This window comes from Emydura macquarii, unplaced genomic scaffold (assembly GCF_026122565.2).
Source record: "Emydura macquarii macquarii isolate MOO-44397 ecotype Brisbane River unplaced genomic scaffold, CSIRO-AGI_Emac_v2 contig_719, whole genome shotgun sequence".
NCBI classification, from domain to species: domain Eukaryota; kingdom Metazoa; phylum Chordata; order Testudines; family Chelidae; genus Emydura; species Emydura macquarii.
The window spans coordinates 10,929,559-10,949,829 of NW_027130856.1; the positions used below are offsets into that span (position 1 = coordinate 10,929,559).

The window sequence follows — 20,271 nt, forward strand, 5'->3', positions numbered from 1 at the left end:
TTTGCCTGTGTCACCTATGATCTTTATTCAAGTCAATAAATCAAGACCAGGAATATGCTTTGTTATGTCTGTGCCAATTTAACTTTTCTTCCAGTGAGAAAGAATCCTATTTGTATTGCAATAGTGTCCCAGGTAAATATTGTAGCCCTGGTGTGCTAGGTGCTATATACACACATAGGATGACATAGTCCCTGCTCCTAAGACTACACAATTTAATTGGAAACAAATAGGAAAACAAGCTGGATTATTAATCTGCATTATAAAGTGTTGGTGTTGCCAAAGGAATTCTGGTATCTAAGGATTTATTTTTTCAAGTAGAAGATAGTTGGTATAAGTGAAATAGATCAATGAATGAAATTTGATTTTGATTATTGCACTTTTTTCAGAGGCTGTGAATGGAAGAGATTTAAGCAATAAACTAGGTCATTACTAGCTCTTAAAAAATGGGTTTTCAGTTCCTTGCCTTGGACACCGCTTTAGGTGGGGAACATGTTCAGGAGCTAATCATTCTCTGCAGTAATGATGGATTTTGATGGAATTGTGGCTAATACACAGTGTATCCTTAGAGATACAAGGTGGTGAGATGGTGTCTTTTATTAGACCCACTTCTCTTGATGCAAGGCAAGCTTTTGAGCTACCCACAGCTTCTCTTCAGGCCTGGGAAATGTGCAGTTTCACAGCTAAATACAAGCTAGAGCAGATTGCCTAGCATAAATAGTTCTAAGGGACATTCAAGATGAAGTGGCTTCTGCTGTCATAGGACAAAAAGAGGGGGGTTAATGGGCTACAGATTGTTGTAATAATAAAAGCAATGGATTTATGGCTTACGACAATGATTTTTAGTATCTAGAAGAGTTATGCATTTAAGCTCCCAGGCTTGTCTATTGGAGGTGTTGTGCAGGTTTCCTTTGGGGATGAGAACGGATAGGTCAGATATAGAGTGATTACGTTGTGAAAAGTGTTCACTCATAGAAGATAGGGTGTTTTTGTCTTATCGCTTTTCTGAGTTCATTTGAGAGCCTAGTGATTGTCTGGTTTCACCCACGTAGTTGATATTGGGGCATTTAGTGCACTGGGTGCCTACCACATGTTATGATAGGCATGTGTAGGACCCCTGGATCTTGAAAGGTGTGTTGTAGGAGGTAATTGACCATTGCAGCAGAAGAGATATACGTGCAGGTTTTGCATCTGTTGTTCTGGCAGGGTCTGGTGCCACCATGATTTGGTGTATCTTGGCCTACGGGGAGTTTGCTTTCATGGAGAGGTTGAGGGGTTGTTTGAAGGCCAGAAGAGGGGCTTCAGGAAAAATCTTACTCAATGGGAACCACATCCTGAATGCGTCGTAATTGTTTAATGATACCCCATATGGGTTCCAGTGTGGGGAGGAAGGTGATAACTAGGGATGTGTGGTTGGGGGGGAGGGGGGTTTTATTTCTGTTTTGAACAAATGGTTTTAGGATAATTGTGTGGCCTCTTCCATTGTCCAATCTATTTCTCTGATGAAACGTTCTTGTTTGGTGAAAGTGGTTTTAAGTGTGGTAAGGTGTGTATCCCAAACCTTCTCCTCAGAGTATATTCAGTGTTGTTTGAGGGCCTGGCTCTAGATAAGAGATGACTTGGTGTGTCTCGGAGTGGTTACTGGATCTGTGAAGGTAAGTGTGGTGTTCCACAAGTGTTTTTTGTGTATAGTTTTCTTTGGGTTCCATTGTTGAAGCCATGTATCCTTGTTCTTTATAATGAGTGTGTTGAAGGAATACATAGTTACATTGTGGGGAAAATCAGCTGTACCTGTTGGTTAAAGATTGGTTTAACAATCAATCATGTTGAAAGCTTCTGACCAGAACACCAAAAAGAGGACCCAGCTCAGAATGTTAGGTCAGAATTTTCAAAAGTAACTAATGATTTTTGGGTGCTCAACCCAAAAGACACCTTTTAAAGGGGCCTGATTTTCAGGGAGTATGGATGCTCTGCACTGTCTAGAAACAGGTCCTTTTAGGAGGTCTCAAGTGGAGCACCCCAGAATTGGAACCCTAAATTATCAATCATTTTGAAAAAATCTTGGTTTCCTAGAATAGAATCTCTCCGTAATATAAGCAGAGTAAGTAATGTGTATTTTCATGAAGTATGATATGGAATTTTCTCATTCCTTGGAGATCCAGTACGTAGTTCATAGGCTCTGACGACTGCTACTCCTTCCTCCCCTTTTCTCCCCCCAAGAGTATGATTAAACCATGTACCCATGTCGTTGGCTCACAGGAAGAGGTGATGTGGGGGGAGTATGCTTGCAATGCTGACTAATATATCCCCTCATCTCATTAATGAACAGCCTTAGAACCAGTACAAGGTTTAATTTCAAAATCTGAAATAATGTGAAATTTAGCTAGTTTGAAGCTAAACAATGAAAAGAAACAAGACCCCTTTGAAAACTCAAAATGAAACTTTTCTGTGGTCGTTGAATGGATACACTTTATTTTTAGAATGAGTTTCATTGTTTCACTTTGGTTTTGTAGCTAAGTTTTTGTGGCTGTTCATCACTTAGTGGAAGTCTGTATGTCTGGGTTCTGAGAAACCTCCTAAATCAATAGACCAGGGGCTTCCAAATGTTTTGCTGGTGTGACCTCACTTGAATGATGTCTTTCCTGCTGGGACCCCAAAACAGCATGGATGCCATTTTGAAGAGCAAAAGGGTATCCTCTGCCCAATGTGACCTTGCAGACATGGCATGACTTCACACTTTGTTTGTGCGAGGTCACACTTCATGAAGGATACTCTATAAAATGGCATCTTCCACACACTGTGACCTCATACATATAGTGCGTGCAAGGTCATTCTGTGCAGAGGATACCGTTTTTAGAGCAAAAGTGGCATCCTCCAGACATTGTGACCTCACATGCACTGTACATGCAAGATCACGCTGTGTGGAGCAAAATGGTGTCCTCTGCACAGTAGGGATTTCAGCAAACCCATCTCCTGCTGTTGTGACCCCCAATTGTGGTCGTGACCCTCAGGTTGGGAACGGTTGTGATAGATGATGGTAAGAGTGCAATGAAATGCTCTGATTTTAATCCTGTCCCCTGCCAAAAATGAAAGGGTAGTTCAGTTTCCATGCCCAGGCCTTCATTGAACCATCTACTATCAATAAACTAGTGCCAGTTGTAATTTGGTGTGGCGGCAGTAGCAGGGAGAAGATCTCTTCTAGGATCAAGCAGAGATGATCATCTGATTTTTTTCATTATTTTTAACATTTGGCAAAGTGAAATAAATTGTAAAAATGGCAAGATAATGGATGGACTAGGCTCTCATGGTATAATCTAGATCCCATTGAAATCTATCAACATGTGATCCATCCCTGCCATGGAAACCATCTGCCATTGAGGTTTATGGGAGTTTGACTTCAGTGGGCTTTGGATCAGGCCCTCAGTTATTTATGGTTTTTAGAAACTGGTCTAACCCCACTTTGTAGCCAATGAGTTCATTTTATCATTTAATTGTGTTATCTATTGTCCTGCTTAATTCATGTTATTTCATACATAATCCATGTCTGATGAATATATTTAAATTACAGGATTAGACGAGTATAAGATTGACAAGTGTTTGAGTGATGTGTGTATTAGGTATATAAATAAAGCAAGGAGTAATGCAAGACTGCAGGCTAAGGCCCAGAAGATTTCAGCTTAGCCACACAAGGCCTCAGGTTTAAAAAAACTTGATATGAGTGGGTGACCCAGGAATGACCCTGTCCCAGTAAGGTTACCAGATTACTGTAAAGGATGTGCCAGTAGGTGATGATCTAGGAAAACACGTCACAATGTACTCAACTAGAGTGCAAGATACCTGATCGTAACATCATGGAAAATTCTTCTCTGACCACAAGTTAACAAGGAAACAACATGTTTATGTAAATGCTAATGAGAATAAGGGGAACTAAGAGAACAGCCTATGAAAAAGGGGCACCCCGACATTTATGGGGTGTAGAAGTACAGATAAGGAAAACAAAGTTGGAACCCTCATGCATATGCATAAGATGTTAGGTGTGGTATGGATGGGTGGGAAGACCACATTGGGAAGGCCCCAGCAGAAACAACCTCTCTGTCGATGACCACCAGTTGAGAGATCCACCAGACTCGTTAACATCTTTGGGTAAGTGAGTACGACTATGGCATTGGCTATTGCTTGGCTTCTCGGGTTGTGCAGATGGGTATGTGAATGTAACTTATAATTTGCAAGTAAAAAAAATTGTTTGTAATACAACTGTGTTTGTGGTCACTGTATTTGTTCTTGTTCTCCTAAGAATCTCCAATTCTAAGAGAATCATAAAATGTAACTTTCACCCTATTGATCTGAAAACTATACCACCATAGGAGCTGAGCTCACTCCTGAGGGACACTAAAGTTTAACACAGAGCTGCCAATTCAGTTTTAATTAAAGGCTGTGCCATAATGACAAGAAAATATTGCCAGCAATGCAAAAGTGCCAAAAAATAACTTTTAAAAAAGTAAACAGCTTTTTGTATGCTTGCCTTGTTTTTGGTGTTTCCTGGCAGCAGGAAGAGGCACAGGTGCACAATATCATAATTAAATTTAACAAGCATTTTTGTGCGAATGACCAGGTGTGGAAATTTAAAAAAAAAAAAAAAAAAAAATTCTCACTGAAGTGTGGAAGCTCAAATTTAAAAAAAACAACCACTCATTAATTTGCTGCTGTTGTACTGATTATTTTTAACATAAAGCAAAAAGCTGGATTTATGCATAATTCAAGAGGGCAGGAATGACATTGAGTCAGACATTAGTTCTGCTTTACTGACATTAGAACTGACAGTTAAGTATAGACCTACAGATTAATTGCAAATGCACTGCCTGGGCTGGATGCAGAACATCTGAATGAGATTTCTCCCCTAAATTAAAGTTAAGTACTAACTTAAGTCTCAAAGAACAAGTTAGGAAGCTAAACAAATATGAAAATTCTAGCAAGGATTATAATTAGAAGCAAACTGGATACTGGTTTTATTTTTTCTGACAACTGAAGTTCACCTAATACTACCTACAGTCATTTTTATAGTGTATGTGTATGCGCGTGTGCATGTGTATAAATGTGGAATGAACAAATGTATAGCATACTTGCAACTTTATTTCACTTAAATATAATATCCACTCTTAAAAAATTATTTTCAAGAAAAATACAAAACTCAGGAGTAATAACCCACGTGATGGACAAGACACTTAATCCAGCGGTAGTGATTGACACACGAATACACATATCTCAGTGTATGTCTTCACTGAAGGCGGCAAATTTGCTGCTGTCAGATCGATCTATCTGGATCGATTGAGTAGTCAGACCCGCTCAATCGATCTGGAAGTCGACTTGTTAAAACCACCCCCTCAAGTGGCACAGCACAGTGAAGATGCCACACACAACAGCTGTTAAAAAGTCGACAGGCGTTACTCTGCATAGCTTGCGTAACTCCTGTCAACTGCTGCTGAATTTTAAGGTAAGTGTAGACCAGGTCTCAGTCTGTTGCTTTGTTTTTACCTTCTGTTTTCCACCTCTTTTTAAAGGTATTTTTTTTCCTGTAGTACAGAATATTCTTTTCCTTTTTGCAATGTATGGCTGTCTCTATAGTTGTCATTTGCAAAAAAAAATTTCACAGTTGCAGCTCCACCATGGGTAACAATGGTGGGAAACCTAGACTAGTATATTAGGAACAAAAGAAATCATAGCAATGGCATAGGCCCATTACTAGATGGAGATTGTAATATTGTTATAATGCAGAAAAAGCAGAAATGTTCAATATTTCTATTAGGTATTTGGAAAGAAGCAGGGTGATATTTTATCATATAAGGATGATGAAGTACTTGTCAAGCCATTAGTAACCAAGGAGATGTTAAATGACATTTACTAGAAATAAATATTTTTTTAAACTCACAAGCCAGGATAACTTGCAGCCAAGAGTCCTAAGAGAGTTGGCCGAGGAGATCTGTCACAATGTTGTTTATTTTTAATAAATCCTGGAATACTGGGAAAATTCTGGAATAGTGCAAATGTTGTGCCAGTATTAAAAAAGGGCAAGCAGGAAATCCAGGTAATTATAGGCCAGTTAGCCTGACACCAATCCTATTGCAAATAATGGAAAAACTGATATGGGATTCAGTTAATAAAGAATTTAAAGTGTAGGAATATAATTAATGCCAATCAACATTGTTTCTTGGAATATAGGTGTTGTCAGACAAACCTGATTTAGTTCTTAGAGGAGATTACAACTTTGGTGAATAAGGAGAACAGCACAGATGTAATAGACTTTTATAAAGGTATGACGTTCTGAAGAAAAATTAGCACTGTATTATATCAATAAAGCAAATGTTAAATGGATTAAGAACTGGCTGATTGATGGTTCTCAAAAAGTAATAGTCAGAGGGGAATCTTGCTGAAAAGGGGTGTTTCTAGTGGGCGCTCTGCAGGAATCAGAGTCCAGCCAGATGTTCAACATTTGTTATCAATGATCTGGAAGTAAATATACAGTATAAAATTTGTGGATGACATAAATATTGGTGGAATGGTAAATAATGAGGGCAGTATAGTCCTGCAAATCAATCTGGATTGCTTAGTAGAATGGGCCCATTCACACACATGTATTTTAATACAGCCAAGTGCAAAGTTATACATCTAGGAATGAGGAATGCATACCATACTTACTGAATGGGGGACTGGATCCCGGAAAAACAATGACTTTGAAAAGTATCTAGTGGTAAATGTGGACAAACAACTCAATGTGAATTTCCAGTGTGATGTGACAACAAATTATTAGTACTATTAATCATGTTTTTAGGACAGTAGTGTAAGAGATTAGAGACACGGCACATTGTGGTTGGCATGACTGCCGGCCTGTCTTTATTTTCTGTTTACACAGAATTCCTTCTTTGCTTTATGCCTCTTAGTGGCAACTCTAAATGTTCAGAACTAACACTACAGATGGTGCCCATGATGTAATCAAGAATGGTGCCCCATTGTGCACTAGGCACTGCTCAGATGCTGAGTGGTAGACAGTCCTTGTCCTGAAGAACTGACAATTTAAATAGACAGGAGAGATGCAGGATGGGGGCAGGGCTATGATACACACAAGCAGAGTGAGCAACGTGATGGTGATAGTTCTGCAATGTTTGGGTGGTTTTGGGGGGTGGGGTGAGGTTAGGAAGGGATAAGCTACATGGAAAGAGAAGGGGAGGGAGAAGGGACATTGAAGAGAAGGGCTGTGATAGGACAGGGCAGGGGAGAAGAAAAGAGGGGCAGCTGTGGAGTGAAGAGACTGTAGAGGGAGGAGTGCAGGGGGTTGTCCATTTAAAACTGGAGAAGTTCTCTGAATGACCAAAGATCCCTATTTTGGCTGCTTCTCTTCCTACCGACTGGACTTTGGCTGGCTCTTCTCTCTGCTGTTATCCTCTACACAGCAGGAAGGGGAGGTGCCACCTGGGTCCTAGTGCCCCCAAAATCAGAGTGGGGTGTGTCTACCCTGCTCAATTCTGGGTTCAGGGAAGTGCTCCCAAGGCAGCTATTTCATTTCATTTCAAGCTCATTTCACTCCCTGCCTTGCTTTTGCTGCTGGAATCAAGGGCTAATGTGATTGTTGGATGTAAAAATGGGAGTGGTAGGTAGGAGAAGGAGGTGATTTTACTTCTGTATGCAGCGTTGGACTAATAACTGCTATACTGCATGCAGTTCTGGTGAACACATTTTTTTTAAAATAATGAAAAATTGGAATGTGTGCAGGAAAGAGCCACAAAAATATTCAGTGGCTGGCGAAATGGCCTTACAGTGTGCAACTTTGTGCTAAACAGATGGAGCTCTTTATCCAAAAGAAGATTGAGAGGGGATTGATTATAGCATATAAGTCATTTCATGGGAAGAAATTGCTGCATATTGTTGGGCTCCTTAATTTAGTGAAGAAAAGTATAACAAACCCATGGCTGGAAGCCAAATTCAAATAAGGCACAGAATTTTAACAGTGAGGTTGATTAGCCTTTGGAACAAAATACTGAGAAAGGGGTGGATTTTCCATCTCTTGAGGTCTTCAGATCAAGTCTGGGTGCCTTTCTGGAAAATGTGGTTTAGTCAAACACATTATGCTTTAGTTAAACCCAATTTATTTGGCTTACTACAGTGATAATGGGAATGGAGGGAGGGGGCAATTTATGGGTCTCTGACCCTGTCTACACTTACCTCCAGGATTTGGTGGCAGACAACGGGAGTTACGCAAGCTACGCAAAAAACTTGCGCAACTTCCGTCGACTTCTCTGCTCCTCTTCTGTGCGCCATCTTCACTGTACTGCGCTGATGGGAACCGTGTTCCAGTCAATGCAGCGCTATGCCACTTGCGAAGGTGGTCTTAGTACATCAATTTCTGGATTGACTGAGCAGGTCTTCACTGACTACTCAGTCAATCCAGAGAAATTGTCATGATGGTGGTGACTTTGCTGCCGTCAGTGTAACCGTAGCCTTTGATAGACAGGAGATGAGACTGGATCAGACTGACTCCATGTAACCATTTGTTGTCTATCATCAGAACACCTAGGGTGTACCACAAACATTTGTGTCCTGGAACAAACATTTTTTGGAGTTTAGACTGTTTATAATTGTGTTGAATTCAAGTTAATTGGCAATTGGTGAGGTCAAATTACAGCAGGAACAATAACTCTGCCTGGACAATTCCCAACAAAACAGAGGAAACACTGCAGAGGAATCTTTGCAGTCAATATCAGAAGGGATGATTTGGGATTTCTTGTTTATTTGCGGTCACTAAATAATATACTGACCAGGTGTAAATTTCCTCTCATTCTTCTGCATGGTGCATAATATAAATTTAAAATGTTGTATTTCAGGCTTGAGTCTTCTATCACACTGGTGTAAATCATGATTAACTAAATTGAAATCAGTGAAGTAATGTCAGTGTAAATGAAATAAGTAAATTTGTCAAGAGAGCATCGTAATGTAATTTTAGGTTTTGTGGTTTTTAAAAAAAGTAATGACACTAAAGATATATAGCAAATTAAAACTTTTTTTTTAAAAAAGGTAAACATTCCCAAGTTGGAAAACCAACTTGGTTGGTGTTGGAAAACCAAGCGCATCTGTGTTAGTACATGAGAACTAACTATAAACTGACCAATCTGAGACAGCACTTGCCATTAGAAGATTTCAAAGCACATTACAAACATTAATAAATGAGGCCTTGCAGCCTCTTCTGCAGATTTATAAAATAAAAAGAAAAGTAAAGTGACTTGCTCAAGACCACAAAGGGTAGTTTGTACTGGTGATGGGATTAGGTTTTTTTAGTTTTTGATTTCTAGTTATTCTTCTGTAGATCACAGTATGGGAAACTGAAGTAGTTTATATTGCAAAGATTTCAGTTTTAAAACTAAATAAATAAACTTTCATCTTTATAATCACAGGTGCTTATAAAAAATACAAAGAAGGGCTAAAACATGTTTGTCTGGCAATGCTCTGAAAGGTCTGGGGGCCAGATTCTTCTCTCACACCAGTATAAGGTTCTGATGTTGCAACTGAACCTCTGAGTGCCAGCGTCCACTCGTGTAGATTCAGTTGCCACATTCGATCGAAATCATTCATTTTAGAAGCTACACTGAAGTCAGTGGTGCGACCCCAGTGTAAACCGTAAGAGCATAATCAGGGTCGGGATGTTCAGTATTTTTCAGCTGTCCAACATGCCACTTGACAGGCTCCAAAATGGCGCATCAGGTGGAAAACTAAAAGAAAAATATTACTTTACAGATTCAATCTTTTCTGTTTTGTGGAAATCACAAACCCTATTTTAATTCATAATCATATTTTCATTACAGAGTGTGCGGTACTCAACTATTCTAAAAAAAATGTTGCTATTCAGATACAACCCAGCCATCTGTTTACATTTCTCACTTTTATTTTTAAATGGGGCAAATCACAGTGAAGATGTTTCTTGAATTTCTGGAATAAACTTTTTCAAAAGAAATCATTTGTATTAAAAAGTTTTGTTTCTGTAACAGTAACTATCAAGCCTCTTAAAGAAAGTACAGTATTTTGTCTAGAGATCAAAGTCCACTCTTCAAAGATCAGTTATCTGAAGTGTAGTGAAGTATGTCTGGAATAAAAATTATCAGGAACTTGTATGAATCTTGTACCATACACATTTCTAATAAATGCAATAATTTCTTTCTATTTTTAAGAGTCCACTTTTGAGCGATCGATCCTTTCTGGAAGCTTAGTCAGGTAATAGGTTTGTTCCATCTTGACTAGAAAGTGGTTTATGGGGTGTATTTGTTTTGTTTTATATTTTTGCTTTTTTCATTTCATACCTCTTATAAACGTGATCAGATTGGTTGTAAGAGACTTTTGTTCTAAGGAACTAGGGAAAACATATAATGTCAATTTTACGTGGTGCAAGTTTTTCAGTTTGCCAGTGTATATAGTTCTTTAAAAAGGAGCTTTTAAGACCTTTTCTAAAATAGAATAATTCAAGGTGGTTTGAATCTTCTCGAGACAATTTTTTAATTTTTCAAAATCTGGATTAAATGGAAATGTTCAACTCTTTTTATACCAAAACCAATTTTCTTCTTGCATATCAATTTTATTAAATGGATCCAAATTTGGACACACACCTCTGTCACATACCAAGGCACAGTATGTTCTATTATTGGGAATGTTACAAGAAATTCCAACTTTTATTTTCCTTATTATGGGTCAGAACCTAGTCCCCATCCCTGTTCCTTTGCGTGGCACAAAGCAGCCACAACTGTAGGTATGGTCTTTGAAGGATTCCCTTATGTAGGGGAAATCCTCAGATGGCATAAAGCTTGCCCTTGTGGCTTCTACGCTGTTCTTTGCTCTGACACACAAAGTGTTCCTTATGTGACAGCAATCCTCGGTAGTGAGAATGGCTGTTCTTCCACTCGCCTAAGATCAGTAGACCATGAAGATTGCAGACACCTTTCCTATCCCAACCTAATCTTTTACCGTGTTGAGAACAGCTCAGCTAAACTGGAATATCTGGGTGTTCAACTCATATGAATGTATATTAATTACTTGATTGAGCCTTAAAAAACTAACACTTTTTTCTATACCTTAAACTGTGTATTTGTGCCTTGACCATAAATTACAAGGGAAATGGAGTTTATGTTCATACAGATGACCTTTGGCAAACTTGTATCATAGTCTAGGAGGTATCAAATAGTTATATGTGCCCTTTTGCTTTCAGTTTTGTGGTTTTTTTAATGGAATCTTTTTTTGGTGGAGTTAATATTCAGGAGAAACCTAGAAAAGAAACTTCTGTGGCAGTGTAAATATATATGAGATGTGTACATACACACAAATGTATATATGTACACTGAGTGCAAAAAAGTTTGTCTGGAAGTGACTTTTATTTATTCTTCAATTGTTTTGCACTCAAACATAGTGAAGGTTAATGTTTGCTTCCTACTAATGACGTTGAAGCTAGCGATGGGTAATTTTAATGAGGTTTAGCTCAGATGTATCACTTAATGTGTAGTGTACTGTGTCTGAACATAAGCCCAAATTTAGCTCTAAACTGCAAATCACAGCTGGGAAATTGGGTATTTTTTGATATCTTAAAATTTAATCTCATGAAATTGGTATAATGATTTGAACTATGCTGCTGTTGGCTTGTTATAAAGCACAGAAAACACTTAGCCTCCTAGAAAGAGAACTCCAGAAGCGAAATCATTGTGCTGCATAAATCCCCATATTGCCCTGTGGCAATCTCAGAAGGAAATAGTGCTGCAAGAGAAACAGCACATAATCTTTTCATATGAAAACAATATGAGTATAATGCACCCACAACTGGATCCAGACCTTTATTTTAATATTAACCTCTTGTTCTTGTTAGGGTGTATTATGTTCTCATCTATTCAGGTTTTTATACTGCCCTCCTCTGATGGCCTTCCAGAAGTGCATTAAGCAACATGATTGAATCACACATGAAAAATATTCATTTTGCTTGAGCAGGCATTTTGTGTATTTGGAAAATGCCTAACTCATTTAAAGTGCATTATAAATAAATTCTGGAGCCACTGCTGTTGCTGGTGTGACCGGGTGCCTGGGATGGGCTACACTGAAAATGCCACACTCAGAGCAGACTGCAAGAAATAGGGCAGACAATCCCCGAAACTGGTGATTTTTTTTTTATAATCAGATTCACCAAGCCAGTAACGAGAGCTTCTGCAGCACCACACTGGTTAACCAGAAGCCAAACACCATCTAGGCATTCTGGCCTTTGGCTCCCATCCAGGCAACCCAGTCTAGTATAGTGAGAGGTTATTGAAAATCCATTTCATCATAGGTAAAGTTCTTTCTAATCCCAAAGGATCAGACACTTACATATTGAGTATTTCAGATCTTACAAATATCATGCAATCTTTAGTACATAACTAAAGATTAATAAAAGAAAAGGAGTTATAAATGGTTACGTGATTTTCAGTGTTCATAGATCAGGATCACAGCAGTAATGCAATACAGTGCTAGCTTGCAAAAGTCTCTCTGGAATCACCCAAACGGATTGGGGGTCCTCAATCCTCGTTTAGAGCTTCTTTGTTAGTCCAATCCAGAGAACTGAAGCAGGAAATGAAAACAAAATGAAAATGTTTCAGAGTCTTTTATATCTTCTACCATGTGCATGGAATATTACTGTCCCATACAAAGCCCAGAGCTGCTGTTTCTGGAAAGTTAGTGGGCCAAGATGGAGTCTCAGGTCACATGATCATATCACATGCCCTTACATGGTTTGCTGACTCTCAGGAGGTGGCCATTGGCTCCTCACTGTCTGAGGCATTATCAGGAAGTCACCTGGATGGGATGAGATTCTTCAATGACCCATTGTGAGAGCTATATGTTGATGCAAAATCAATCTGGAATACAATACACAGCAAATATTCATAATTTCAGATACAAAGATGATACATGCATATAAAGGATAATAATACTTAGCTTTTTTTAGCACTTTTCCATTGACACCTTACATGAAACACTATTTCCATAAGGCTTATACAAAGCATAACAGTGACTTACCATCACTAAATCAGTCCCTGCTAATCTGAAAAATGCCTTTTCTCTGTCTGTGAGGAATCTACATCTGCTAAGATTTGAACGAAAGACTGTATGATGCAAATGCTGTCTATCTACAATTTGAAGTAAAATTATACTCTTTCGTAACATGACCCTCTTGCCAGTGGAAAGCAAGACTTTCGCATGGCATTTCTAAATCCACCTTATGTGGATCAAAGCAGTTTCAGCTTGCCAGAAGTCCTTCAACAATATTTAGTGTTTCTAAGCCCAAGCATTCAAAAATCATGTTAGGCCCCAAAAAGCATGAGATTTTTAAAATAAAAATTCAGGTTTTTATTTGAACACTGGTGGTTGAGCCTTCAGGATCCACATTTTCAAGCTTCTGTCTTCAGCTGAGGGCTAGAAAGTTACCTTTTTTAAAAAATAAAAGGTGAGATTCTCTTGTCAGCACATGATTACAAGAGCCTGTGGCTTTAAGAAAAAGACCAAATTTCATGAGACTCATGAGAAAAATAATGAATTTAACACCTGCTGCCAGATTTAAACAATCAGTAAAATTCTATTAAAGTTACTTTAACTCAACCAGTTACTTTCTGGGTTCTAAAAATAACCTGTCTCCATAATGAGCCTGCTTCCCCAGACTGATTCTTTCAGACCACAAACTTTATTGTACATTATTGTTTTTTATGGCAGGATGGCAGATTCATCTTGATGCAAACTGCAGTTTGATAATTATCACCATTTTTTATTGCAAAATGGCACCCGTTACAGCAAAATTGAATAGTAAAAAGTTCCAGCTATTGTGAACCGTTTAGGAATTGTAAGCTGGAGTAAATAAGACGTTAGTTTGACTATCCACTTCAGCTATCTTTTATAGCTAGTCTCCCAAAAGTGCTTGGAAAAGTCATTGCCTACAGATAGTTGTGTTATTAGAAATCAAAATAATATTTTAATGACTTTAATATTTATGTTCAGCAATCACTTAGGGCCACACTTTTTAAAAGGCCCAGAATTGTCCCCCAAAGTGCTTACACACACACACACACACACACACACACACACTGCATGTATAAATCAGTTAATTACTTGTATATGTTAGTTATGTATTTAAATTGCTATTTACATGTGAAATGTCATTAGCATGTAGAACTGATGGAAAGTTTAGGTGTTGCAATATACCATTTTTTGCACAAAGACCTCTGCTGCTTCTTTTTAAGAACGTTTACTTTGTCCAAATGAAATTTAGTTCTACACTGATGGAGGTAAAATGATCTCAGGGATTCAGTGTAGTACATGCAAGTATCCCATTCTTCTATCCCTGACTCCAAGGTCTTATGCCAGAGTAGGGTGGACTGGAGTTCCCTCAGCAACTGAAGGGATGGATGAGACATGTTAATATAGTCCAGCTAATCTCACTGAGATCAAAGCAGACTGGGAAAACTTAATTCAGGATGTGCAATCCATTTTAGTACCACTGCCTTGGGCTTGACTTTGGGTGAAAAGGAGGAGTCGTGGCTACATAAATGGTTTCCTTCTCACAGTCCCAGAGCAATTGAAGGGGAAGCTAGAGCCACAAAGCACATCAGGAAAGTTGAGAGAGTTTCTTGACAGCCCTCTACCACTGGTTTCTTATGTGCTACTTGTACTGGTGTAATCTCTTTATTAAGTAGAACATTAAGTTAATATTTTATGGCTACATTCTTCTGTATCAGTTGCCTGCTACATTCTTTGGGTGGAATAAACACTTCCTCGCTGTACTGAATACTCCTCTCTAAGCTCTATTTTCCTTCCATTTTGTTGGTAAGAATTTCTAAGATACCAGATGGCCAGGTGTCAAATGCTTGAAGTGCTTCATTTCCTCATTTCCTCCTCCCACACTGTGTTTTATTTCTGTTACATAGATAATTAGGAGTTGTTGGGAGAAAAGAAATCAAAAGTTAAAACTATACCTACAATTTTTTGGGCTAGACTGATTTTTTAGCATTATTAAACTGCCAAGTGGTTGTTAAATAAACCTGTTAGCCCAACAGAAACTATTAATTTCTTGTGCTTTGTTGTCACTGCAGCAGAAGGGGACACTGGATGGCTAATAAAGTTTTCCTGTAAACAAGACGGTTTGGTCAATTAACATGACCAATTAGGTACAATAGAAATAGCTCTTAACAGCTAATCGATTGTAGTGTTGTCATTTTTTAGCATGAAGTAGATGGTTACATGGAATGTTCAAATAGATAACCATATTGATGCGGACTTGGCAATGATAGCTTCACAATGAGAGAAACTATTGTGCTGCTCTGCTGACTTGAACACTTTTGTGAAGAAATAAAGGAGGGGTTGTCTCCAACTTGTGCATTCATAGCAGATCCTGAGCTTGTGAGTTCTTAATGGAAATTCTCAGTAGGTGGCTCTGATGCACTACTTACATCTGGGCTTTGATGTCATTTGATCTTTCATGCTTTGTCTTGCTTTCCCTGATGCAATTACTGAATATGAAATTTGTTCCAGTTCTTAAAGCATCTGAGGAGATTGCGTGCTAAGATTATTTCTAACTGTCTTGGTTTTGAGAGTTTTTCCCAATAAATATCCATTCTCAAGGTAGAGGCTCATTTCTAATTTCACAGGATGCTTTGAACATTTGTTCTGCAGCCCTATTTGTTTCATAGAATCATAGAAGATTAGGGTTGGAGGGACCTCAGGAGGTCATCTAGTCCAATCCCCTGCTCAAAGTGGGACCAACCCAACTAAATCATTCCAGCCAGAGATTTGTCAAGCCAGGCCTTAAAAACCTCTAAGGATGGAGATTCCACCACCTTCCTAGGTAACCCATTCCAGTGCTTCACCACCCTCCTACTAGAAAAAGCTTTTCCTAATATCCAACCTAGAGCTCCCCCACTGCAACTTGCAACCATTGCTCCTTGTTCTGTCCTCTACTACCACTGAGAACAGCCTAGCTCCATCCTCTTTGGAAAGTCCCTTCAGGTAATTAAAGGCTGCTATCAAATCCCCCACTCATTCTTTTCTGCAATCTAAATAAGCTCAATTCCTTCCGCCTCTCCTCATAAATCATGTGCTCCAGATCCCTAATAATTTTTATTGCCTTCTGCTGGACTATCTCCAATTTGTCCACATCCTTCCTGTAGGGGGGGGGCCCAACATTGGACACAGTACTCCAGACGTGGCCTAAGCAGTGCTGAATAGAGGGGAATAATCACTTCTCTTGATCTGCTGGCAATGCTCCTACTAATGTTGCCCAATATGCCATTAGCTTTCTTGGCAAAAAGGGCACATTGACTCATGTAACTTCTTGCCCATAGTAACCCCCAAGTCCTTTTCTGCAGAACTGCTGCTTAGCTAGTCAGTCCCCAGTCTGTAGCAGTGTATGAGATTCTTCCATCTTAGGCGCAGGACTCTGTACTTGTCAGATTTCTTTTGGCCCAATCCTCCAATTTGTCTAGCTCACTTAGTATCCTATTCCAACACTCCAACATGTCTACCACTCCCTCCAGCATAGTGTCATCCCCAAACTTGCAGAGGGTGCAATCCACTCCCTCCTCCAGATCATTAATGAAGGTGTTGAATAAACCAGTTGGGGCACTCTGCTTCATACCGGCTGCCAACTAGATATTGAGCCATTGATCACTACCCACTGAGCCCGATGACTCAGCCGGCTTTCTATCCACTTTATAGTCCATTCATCCAGCCCATACTACTTTAGTTTGCTGGCAAGAATACTGTGGGAAACCGTATCAAAAGCTTTGCTAATGTCAAGGTATATCACGTCCACCGCTTTTCCCACATCACAGAGCCAGTCATCTCCTCATAGAAGGTAATCAGGTTGGTCAGGCATGACTTGCCCTTGATGAATCCATGCTGACTGTTCCTGATGACCTTCCTCTCCTCCAAGTGCTTCAAAATGGATTTGTTGAGGACTTGCTGCATGATTTTTCTGGGCAGTGAATTGAGGCTGACTGGTCTGTAGTTCCCTGGATCCTTCTCCTTCCCTTTTTTAAAGATGGGCGTTATATTTGCCTTTTTCCAATCATCTGGGACCTCCCCCGATCACCATGAGTTTTCAAAGGTTCTGCAATCACATCAGCCAACTCCCTCAGCATCCACGGCTGCACTGCATCCAGACTCATGGAGTTGTGCATGTTCAGCTTTTCTAAATAGTCCTGAACCCGATCTTTCAGCACTTAGGTCAGCTCCACCTTCCCATATTGTGCTGCCCAGTGCAGTAGTTTGGAAGCTGATCTTGTCTGTGAAGACAGAAGCAAAAAAAGCATTGAGTACTTCAGCTTTTTCCACATCCATCTGTCACTACTGAATGGGGGAAGCAACCTAAAGGGCCCACACTTTCCCTGACCACCACCTTGTTGCTAACATGCCTGTAGAAACCTTTGTTACCCTTCATGTCCCTTGCTAGCTGCAACTCCAATTGTGCTTTGGCCTTTCTGATTTCACCTCTGCATGCTCGAGCCATATTTTATACTCCCCCCTAGTCATTTGTTCTAGCTTCCACTTCTTGTAAGCTTCCTTTTTGTGTTTAAACTCATTGAAGTTTCCTTTTAATTTGTTGCAGGCCAACTTCATCTGTGACACCTACAAGAAGCTAGCTGAATAAGTAATGTAAAAACTGTGTCCCCCTTGGGATAAGTTTTAGGATCAGGGCCTAAGCCTATGTCTACATTACAGAGACTATAGCTGCATAGGTATAATAGTACTGTAGCTATACCAGAGTAATGCCATAGTGTAGATACAGCCTACAGTGTCCGAAAGGGTTTTTCCTTCACTACAGATAGGAATGCTACCTCTCAGAGCAATGGTAGCTAGGTTGATAGAAGCATTCTTCCATCAATTCAGCTGTGTCTACACTGGGCATTAGGTCAGCATAGCTATGGCACTCAGGGGTGTGCCATATGGCACCCCTGAGTGATATAGCTATGTTGACCTGAATTTTAAGTGTATACTAGGCCACTATGTTTTAGCAATTGAGAGAGAGACAAGGTGTGTCAGGTAACATCTTTTATTGGAACAATCTTTTGTTGGAGGAAGAGAAGCTTTCAAACCTCAGAGCTCCTTTTTCAGGTCTGGAAAAGGTAGCCAATATTTTTAATTTTTCTGTCTATTATACAACATCTTACTCGAGGGATTCTAGGATTTCTTAATGCTTTCACCATTCACCGAAAATGGGTAAGAGGCCATTTTTAGGCTTCTGTATTTAGCTATCATGTGAATCTCAAAACATTAACTGCAAAACTAAGTTTCCAAAATTTGACATTTTTCATCTTGGCAAAATGCATGTAAAATATTGGTTACACTTCTTTGGAAGTACCAGTATTAAGGACTAGTACAAGAATTTGTGAGCTGGTCTATCGTTTGATTGATACTGCATTCACTAATTAATCTTGCAATGAACACTCTATAGGATTTTCATCTACAGCCAGCTGCCCCAATAACTGTTTTTCCCCAGTGTCAACTAGATCTGATATTTTTATGGCAGATGTGCAATTTCTGCCAATAGCCTATGTAGTTCACTTTAAGGGTATGTCACACATTAGAAACATTACTACATTTAAAAACTAACATATATATTCACCTCTTACTTCCTGCAAATTTTCTGCACAACAGCCTCTTCTAAATAGGGTTTGGCCAACAATTTATTCGTAGACACTTTCTGACATGGCAGAGAGCACAGAGGTATCCTCCTCCTATTTTTTATGATAGAAAACAATGCAAGCGTCTCCCACACAAAATGCATTCAGTAGTCCCCATAAACAGCAACCTCCACTAATGTAACAGAGACTCTTATATTCTGACGGGGCTCCACTCACCACATTGGTGCCTCCTGCTGGCTGTGATGGGGATTAGCTCTGCTAGCCAGCACACCCTCTGCTGGTACTGCCTTGCCCATTGTCATCAGTGCCTGCAGACCCTCCTCAGTTCAAGTTCTGTGGCGTCATCTTCATGACTTGGCCCTCCAGCTGTGCCACTGTCCATGTTTTTCCCCCTTCAGGAGGAAGTGGGCTGGGGGCGGGGGGGAGGGAAGTGAAAGAGGAAATATCTCAGTTCTAGAGTCCAGCCACTTCCCTAGTGGCCCAAGCACCAAGGGCCTCAGCATGCCAGTCCTAGCAGCCAGCCAGCCAGCCAGCAGCTCCCTCTTGCGCTTCTGTTGCTGCCAAGCACCACTCTGTCCAGAGTGCTAGCTTCCTTCTACCTGCAAGGCCCCCAATCCTCCCTCCTTGAATTCCAGGGAGTAACTGACCACCTCTGGCCCTGCAACTTGTTTTGTATGGGCCTGATGGGCTCTGATTGGCTGTTCCTTGCAGCCTCTCTCAGATTGGCTGTTCCCTGAATAGCGTCTCTAGGCTGCTTTTAATCCCTTCTTTGTCAGTGTGGGGCAGATGCCCCATCACATTTATCCATAGGAAATTAGGGGGTAGAAATGGGTCAACCCAGAGTGAAATCCTGGCCCCACTGAAGTCAATGGCAAAACTCCTATTGACTTCAATAAGGTCAGGATTTTATCCACAGTCTGTGATGCACTGGGGATTGTGGTTCTTTGGTTTGTGAGGCCTGAAGTGCTGCTGCCTTTGTCTCTCTTGGTGCTGGTGCTAATGAACACTGTTGGAAAAGGTGAAAATCCCCCAGGGGTCAAGTTCATTGCTGGTGTAATTGAGAACAACCCCTTTTGACTTCAGAGGAGTTGTGTCCACTTAACACTGATGGCACATTTGACTCACTAATGTCACAGAATAAACAGCTGTGCTCTTCTCCTAGAGCTGTTTTTGAAACAGGGGTTATAAATCTGTGCTGCTTATCAAAGGATTGTGTGCCTGTCTGCTGCTTTTTTTTTTTTTTTTTTAAACTTAAGACCTTGGTAGTACAATAGGGTGTCTGAGATGTATTATCCCGATTTTACAAACAGGCAAACCTGTTCAAGGTTACATAGCTAGTAGAAGGAAAGCAAACCTTAATGCAAACTCTGAGGGTAGGTTTTTTTTTTTTCTTGTTAGTGGAAGATATTTTCTTAAAGAAAAATAGATGGAAGGTGAAGAAGTGCTGATGCAAAGTTAATAGTGTCTGAGGTACTTGAATTAAATTAGATCTTTTAAGTGCTGCTTGTGTATATTTATATCTAAGAAGTAGGGAAAGAAAGAGTGAGCTTCATTTTATGCAATCAATTTATCAAAAAATTAGGATATTTTTAGAAAA

The 20,271-nt window shown here is 39.7% G+C and overlaps 1 protein-coding gene across 1 annotated transcript in view; it reads left to right on the plus strand.

Annotated features, from left to right (window-relative positions):
- Positions 1-20,271, plus strand: part of LOC137149239 (receptor-type tyrosine-protein phosphatase N2-like) — a 336,692-nt gene that overhangs the window by 146,130 nt on the left and 170,291 nt on the right. The gene's annotated exons all lie outside the window — the stretch shown is intronic.